This window comes from Lepus europaeus, chromosome 20, assembly GCF_033115175.1.
Source record: "Lepus europaeus isolate LE1 chromosome 20, mLepTim1.pri, whole genome shotgun sequence".
In the NCBI taxonomy this organism is placed as follows: Eukaryota; Metazoa; Chordata; class Mammalia; order Lagomorpha; family Leporidae; genus Lepus; species Lepus europaeus.
In genome coordinates, this window is record NC_084846.1 from 16294733 (window position 1) to 16301717 (window position 6985).

The 6985-nt window shown below is 42.3% G+C and overlaps 1 pseudogene; it reads left to right on the plus strand.

The window, feature by feature from the left end:
* Nucleotides 1-3441: 3441 nt before the first annotated feature.
* On the plus strand, nt 3442-4336 carry LOC133749567 (large ribosomal subunit protein uL1m-like; annotated as a pseudogene).
* Nucleotides 4337-6985: the final 2649 nt, after the last annotated feature.

Here is a 6985-nt window from a genome sequence, read left to right on the forward strand (position 1 = left end):
GTCCAGTGAAATGTCAGAGTTTGATGTCATGACTGCAGTTTACTGTGCTTTGCAAGAAGTCTTCAATAGAGGACTGGCACTGTGGTGCAGCAGGTTAAGTTGCCACATGCAGCACGGGCATCTCATATGGTCACCAGTTCAAGATCTGGCTGTTCCACTTCTGATCCATCTCCCTGCTAATGTAAAAGTAGTAGAAGACAGCCCAAGTGCTGGGGCCCTGCACCCATGTGGGAGACCTAGAAAAAGCTCCGGGCTTTTGGCTTTGAGCTGGCCCAGTCCCAGCTGCTGGGACCATTTGGGGAATGAACCAACAGATAGGAGATTCATTCTCTCTCTCTCTCTCTCTCTCTCTCTTTTTCTCTCTTTCCTTCTATGTGTAACTCTGCCTTTCAGATAAATAAATAAAATCTTAAAAAAAGAGGTCTTCAATCTTTACCTAATATATACTAAACTAATCTTCTGTATATAAAGAGAATTGAAAATGAATCTTGATGTGAATGGAAGGGGAGAGGGAGCGGGAAAGGGGAGGGATGCGGGTGGGAGGGAAGTTATGGGAGGGGGGAAGCCATTGTAACCCATAAGCTGTACTTTGGAAATTTATATTCATTAAATAAAAGTTTAATAATAAAAAAAAAGAGTTCTTCAATAAAGTGTATTTATCTCCCGTGTTCAGAATTTCCCAAATGGAGACATGTTTAGGGATAATGTAGCCAAGTTAATGTGTTCCACAACAATATATTAGTCATTAAATTTACATAGTTTATATAGAGGGGGTAAAGAATTGAAGATATTGTTTTGTATTTTTTCTTTCTTTTTTAAGTCACAACTGGCCACAACGGCCAGAGCTGTGCCGATCCGAAGCCAGGAGCCAGGAGCTTCTTCCAGGTCTCCCACGTGGTTGGAGGGGCCCAAGGATTTGGGCCGTCTTCCACTGCTTTCCCAGGCTATAACAGAGAGCTGGATCAGAAGAGGAGCAGCAGGGTCTCAAACCGGCAACCATATGGGATGACAGCACTTCAGGCCAGGGTGTTAACCCACTGCACCACAGCCCCTGTATTTTTTCTTTCTTTAAATATTTCTTTATTTATTTGAGAGGTAGAATGACAGAGACAGAGAAAGAGGGCGAGAGAGAGAGAGAGAGAGAGAGAGAGAATTTTCCATCCACTGGTTCACTCCCCAAATGGCCACAATGGCCAGGTCAGGGTCAGGCAGAAGCTAGGAGCCTAGAACTCCATCTGGGTCTCCCATTTGAGTGGCAGGGGCCCAAATACTTGTGTTTTCATCTGCTGCTTTCCCAGGCAGGAATCTGGATTAAAAGCAGAGCAGCCAGGACCCCAAATGGTGCTCTGATACAGGAAGCTGGTGTTGTAAGCGGCAGGCCGCTCAACTCCTTGGCTACAATGCAGACACTGTGTTTCTTTCTTATATTGCTTTAAAAATATAAAGAAAAAACATTACCACAGAGATTTTTTTTTTTGTAACCTGGCCCATACAATGAAGAAAACAGACAGGGATCAATATGTCAATTTTGCTTCCCAATTATGTAAGAGTTTAAGTAAACAAGGAAAAACAAAGATTTCTGGGATCCTGGTTTGGTGAGCTTTATTGATATTTAGAATGAAAGTGATAGCAGTGTAATCAGGCAGTTAACATTTAAGTGAGCTGGATTCTTGTCTTTCCACTGTCAGCCTGACATGTTCACCCTCCCAGGATGCACCTGTCTCATCTGGGACCAGAACCCACGCTAAGAGCCCACTCCGTTTGTGCATCTGTTTAAGGCATCATGCCCCCCCCCCTCATAAAAAGAGGCGGAGAGGGACAAAAGTTGTGGTTCAGCAGGTTCAGCTTATAGCATCCACTATAAGAAGACCTGGCTGCTTGACTTCTGAGCCAGCTCCCTGCTAATGTGCCTGGGAAAGCAACAGAAGATGGCCCCTGTGCTTGGGTCAGTGTCACACATAAGGGAGATGTGGACAGAGTTCCTTGCTCCCAGCTCCCGGCTTTGGTCTGGCCCAGCCCTAGCCATTGTTGCCATCTGGTGAGCGAAGCGAAGAAGATCTCACTCTCTCTCTCCCTCTCCCCATCCCTTCTCTCTCTGTCACTCTGCCTTTCAAACGAATAAAAAATCTTAAGAGAGAGAGAAAGAACAAGCGAGTGGTCTCTTCACCATGGACCGTGCTTAGTGACACTGTTGGAGTTTTCTTTCTTTCTCCCCTTCTCCGTGTATGTGTAGTTTTACTTTATTTATTTAAAAGGCAGGGAGACAGAGACACAGACAGAGACAGAGGAAAATCACCCATCCACTGGTTCCTTCCCTAAATGCTGACAACAGCTGAGGCTGGACCAGACCAAAATCAAGAGCCAGGAACTCAGTCAACATCTCCCACAGGGATGGCAGAAATCCACATATATGAGCCATTACCTGCTGTCCCCAAGGTGTGCATTTGCAGGAAGCTGGGATGGGAAGTGGAGCTGGAACAGGAATCCAGGCACTATGATATGTGATGCAGATGTCCCAAGCAGCCTCTTAGCTGCTATATAGTACACTCACCCCAACATGCTATACTTAAAGATACATAGCAGAATATAAAGGAATAAGAATTAAAAGCATGGAGAGAAGTGAACTCTAGTTGGATTATGTAGGTGAAGTAATGAAAGCTTTGTACATTTTCCTTTTCTTAAGTATGAAATAGGGAAATTCTAACTCTAAACATTAAAGTCATTTTCTCTTATTTTTTAAAAAGATTTTATTTATTTGAGAGGTAGAGTTACAGATAGTGAGAGGGAGAGACAGAGAGAAAGATCTGCACTCCCCAAATGGTCGCAACGGCCGGAGCTGTGCCAATCCAAAGCCAGGATCCAGGTGCCTCTTCCGGTCTCCCATGCAGGGGCCCAAGCACTTGGGTCATCCTCCACTGCCTTCCTGGGCCACAGCAGAGAGCTGGACTGGAAGAGGAGCAGCTGGGACTAGAACCTGGCGCTCATATGGGATGCCAGCACCACAGGAGGAGTATTATCCTACTGCGCCATGGCGCCGGCCCCTATCTCTTATTTGTATTACTGCTAAACTGCAAGTATGTGGAGGACCAATCTTATACTAGAATAAGGGGAAAGTCTTCATGGCCATGAGTGTGGACAGAATTAAAAAGGGATGAGGGTGGCCGAAGCACTGAAAAAAAACTCTTGCAGGAAGAGACTCCGTGAAGTCTATGTTTACAGCTGCAGGGTAGAAATTTCTTTTATGTGATGTCCCATCCACAAAATCAGTAAATGAAAATGGAATTTTAAAAATTTTTCATTGATAAGAATTCCAACAGTTTCTTTATCCAAGATAAAATCAATATTTTATGAAATTATAAGAACCTAATTTGATATGGAAAGCTTTGAAACTTTCTAGAAAAGCAACTTTAAAAAAGAATCCATAAATCCGGTGTGGCCAAAATGGCGGCAGCCATATGGTGCCTCGGCAGAGTCTTGATATGTCACCAAAGGCCTAGTCTTTCCAAGATGGTTTATCAGGCATCCCTTTATCCCTGTTCCATAAGCATTCAAGTGCCCAATAGACATTTTGCTGCTGCTGCTACAAAACCTGCAAAGAAAACAAAAAAGGTGCCAAAGAAAAAGCACAAGATGAAAAAAAAGATGAGATAGAAAAAATAAAGTCATATCCCTTCATGGAAGGTGAACCTGCAGATGATGTCTATTTAAAACGCTTATACCCGAGGCAAATATATGAGGTGGAGAAAGCTGTTCACTTACTTAAGAAATTTCAAATTCTGGACTTTACTAATCCAAAGCAAGGTGTTTACCTTGATTTGACCCTGGATATGGTATTAGGGAAGAAGAATCCATCAGAGATTAAAATAGCAGAAGAGAATGGAGCTGCATTTGCAGGAGGAACTGATCTGGTTCAGAAGATTTTGGATGATGAAATTGAGGTAGACTTTTATATAGCTGTTCCAGAAATGATGCCTGAACTTAATCCATTAAGGAAGAAACTGAAAAAAAGATTTCCAAAACTTACTCGGAATTCCATTGGCCGCGACATTCCAAAATGCTTGAATTATTTAAAACTGGACATGAAATTGAGGTAGATGAAGAAAGGGAGTACTTTCTTGAGACCAGAATAGCAACACTGGACATGTCAAGTGAACAGATAGCTGCCAATTTGCAAGCAGTTATTAACGAAGTGTGTCGGCACAGACCACTGAATTTGGGTCCCTTTGTGGTACGAGCTTTCCTTCGTAGCTCAACAAGTGAAGGTTTGCTGTTGAAGATTGATCCATTGTTGCCTAAAGAAGAAGCAACCGAAGAAAGGAATAAAGCAGCTATTTAAAAGTCTAAAAAAAAAGAATCCATATAACTACATAAAGCGTATATAAAACATCACTATAGCTACATATAATGATACATAAAATGAGAGAGAAGCATGAAAATAAATAGAATTTTTCTAGGTGGCAAGGAGTGTTTTCCTAGTTATTATTCTGGATTTTATTTTTAATAAAGACATGCATGTACTGAAGAACATAGAACATAAACTATATACATGACATGATAATCAGTAATGAAATAGCTTGTAAAAATACGTGAAGTAGGGGTAGGTGTTGGGCACAGTGATTTAGACTCTACCTGGGACATTCGCATCATACCGGAGGTTCTGGGTTTAAGTCCAGTTCTGCTTCCAATTCTGCCTTCCTGCTTCCATGCACCTTGGAAGGCAGCAGATGATGGCTCAAGTCCTTGGGTCCCTGCAACTCATATGGGAGACCCTGACTGAGTTTCTGGCTCTAGACTTTGGCCTGAGCCAACCTAGTTATTGGGAATATTTAGGAAGCTAACCAGCAGATAGATGATCTCTCTCGCTCCCTCTCCCTCCCTTTCGAATAAATAAAAATAAATTTAAAAACTACATGATAAAATCCAGGGATGTGGAATATGGGTGAAGTCTCTGCTCACAGCCCCAGCATCTCATATGGGCCCCGGTTTATGTCCCGGCTGCTCCATTTCTGATCCAGTTCCTGGCTAATGTACCTGGGAAAGCAGCAGAAGATGCCCAGAGTGCTTGAGTCCCTGCACTCACGTGGGAGACTCGGAACAAGCTCCGGGCTCCTGGCTTTAGCAGCCATTTTGGGAGCTAACCAGCAAATGGAAGATCTCTGTTTCTCCCTCTCTCATTTTTTCTCTCTCTCTCAGTAACTCTACCTTTCAAATAAATAAAATAAATCTTTAAAAAAATGTTAAGGCCGGCGCCGTGGCTCAATAGGCTAATCCTCCGCCTTGCGGCGCCGGCACACCGGATTCTAGTCCCGGTCGGGGCACCGATCCTGTCCCGGTTGCCCCTCTTCCAGGCCAGCTCTCTTCTGTGGCCAGGGAGTGCAGTGGAGGATGGTCCAAGTGCTTGGGCCCTGCACCCCATGGGAGACCAGGATAAGCACCTGGCTCCTGCTATTGGATCGGCGCGGTGCGCCGGCCGCAGCGCGCCTACCGCGGCGGCCATTGGAGGGTGAACCAACGGCAAAAGGAAGACCTTTCTCTCTGTCTCTCTCTCACTGTCCACTCTGCCTGTCAAAAAAAAAAAAAAAAATGTTAATAGGGGCCATCGCTGTGGCGCAGCAGGTTAACACCCTGGCCTGAAGTGCCGTCATCTTATATGGGCACCGGTTGGAGACCCAGATGCTCCACTTCCGACCCAGCTCTCTGCTATGGCCTAGGAAAGCAGTGGAAGATGGCCCAAGTCCTTGGGCCCTTGTCCCTATGTGGGAGACCCAGAAGAAGCTCCTAGTTCCTGGGTTCAGATCAGCGAGCTCTGGCCATTGTGGCCAATTGAGGAGTGAACCATTGGATGGAAGACCTTTCTCTCTCTTTCTCTCTCTAATTCTGACTTTCAAATAAATAAATAAATCTTTAAAAAAATAGTACATATTCTCAGAATACCTGTCTATTCTGTCTATTGGAATAAGGAAGTTTGTAATATACATACAAAGGAACCTCCTCTTGCTGATGCAATACTTATAAAAAGGAACAGTCAGCTGGATATTAAGTATATTGAATATACTAGAACAGATATAAATTGTATCTGGAACATATAGTTGGAAATGATGTAGGATATAGAAAATAAGAATACTGAAATACACATAAATATATTCAACTGTATATAAATAGTAGAGAACATTATTGTAGAGGAACCATTCATCACCATGTACAGGTTGGAGTCCCAGGGCAGTTTCCAAGTAAGGAGAAGTCCCTCGGGGCAAGGAAAATAAGACAGCCACAAGTTGAAGTGACAAAGAGGGTTTGTATTGAGCAGTAGCTTTGGTTTGCTGAAGCCGTTGTTTCAGAGGCTCCAGAGAACTGAGATCTGCATATGATCCAAAAATGTAGCTATTTTTAAAAATGAATAATTCACCTGCAAAACAAGAGAAAAGGGTAGATTAAATGTAGGTCATCAAGCACCTGCTTTCTTCATTCAAGCAGAAAAGAGGAGTCCAACTTGTAAGAATAATCTAAATGATTCTAGTAAATAAACAAATGGACAAAACTCCTGTTTATTAGCAGGAGAGAGAGAGGAAGAGAGAGAGAGAGATTGATTTTTGTGAATGTTATTCCAAATTTTCCCATCACACTGGTTTCTCTAACTTTGTCTCATTCTACACAGAATTTAATCCACAATAAAGGTGTACAGTCAAATACCATTATTAAATTTTGTATATCTAAGAGTTTCTTGTAGAACCCTGACCACAAAAACTTAATCTATGGAATGAGAATGAGAATCTGGAAGACTGATATTTGTCATATAAAATGTGCCAATTCTGAATATCTGTTAATGCAATCACATTTAGGTACCAATTTTTTTTTCTGTTTATGCAAAAGATAATGTATAATATTACATATCTGACCTTTACAGATTTTTATATCAAAACTCTAAATAATCATAAAATGTATAATAAAATTGTTTCTTATTACTAAACTTACAAGTTGACAATAA